The sequence below is a fragment of the Echinococcus granulosus genome, assembly GCF_000524195.1.
Source record: "Echinococcus granulosus chromosome Unknown EG_S00331, whole genome shotgun sequence".
NCBI lineage: Eukaryota > Metazoa > Platyhelminthes > Cestoda > Cyclophyllidea > Taeniidae > Echinococcus > Echinococcus granulosus.
Genome location: NW_020170711.1, coordinates 9,945 through 11,017, shown reverse-complemented (window position 1 = coordinate 11,017; position 1,073 = coordinate 9,945).

Genomic DNA, 1,073 nt, shown 5'->3' with positions numbered 1-1,073 from the left:
ACATCCATCAGCTTCCTGAAGTCGATTGACAGGCGAAGGCCTTTGTACTTCTTAAGTGGGGTGGTACATGTGGCCCATGGTGATTTTGTTGTCTTTGTGACCTCGTCTTTAGTCGTCATTTCGAGAAGACAGCTTACCTCTTCTGTTAAAGCAGGAGGGATGCATCTCTTCAGCAGTATGATCGGCCTAGCCTCACAGGTGCCTATAACACGTCCACTCTTGTTTGTTCTTTCTAACTTGCCACAATGCCGTGATTTGCATCCTTGTACTTTAACACTAGCTCACAGAGTTATTTCCCCTCGTAGTCAGTGACATGAGTAAGTTATAACCATAAAACCGTCTAAAAATTTTAAGTGTAGAGAAAGTGCTTTTCGTAAGACCTAGGATGGGTTAAGTCCAGATTACTAAACAGCCTCCATGAACTTTGTCTCAGGACAATTCTGGATACATCAGATGGTTCGATATTTAGGTTTCTCGATATATGTTGACATATAACGACGTCTTACCTTCAACTACCATCTCCTTTCTTTCTGACAAAAGTAATCGGCTAGACTGTGGATCGCGCCTAATCTCTTGATAAGGCACAGCAGAAGCCATGACATTTAGTGTTAATTTGGCCATGCTAAAGTTAAAGACTACTTTACCAAGGGACATTGGCATCAGTTGTTTTCATGATTATGATCAAGTATTAACGTTGCGATATATGATGACAGAGTTGCAAGACAAAGCAAGTACATCCGACACTGCAAGTAAAAGTTTTTGCTATAAGTTTAAGGGCGAAAATAGTTGCTGATTTAAGCGCAAACCAGGCAGTTCCACATGACATGGCTTTGTATAATAGAGACAGGCAAATAGTCGGAATAGCGAATGAACAGATTCCACCTCAAGGTTCCGCAATCTCATGCAAATTTATCATGGTGATTACAGGGGCTACCCAGTCTTACACAAGTAAACATTACCTTAAGCTTGTTGTCACAGAATGACTCGCAGATAGCCACTGAAAACCTCCATGTGCCGCATGGAATAGCCTCCATCAACACTTTACCGGAGAGAACCACTCCACAATAGCTGTG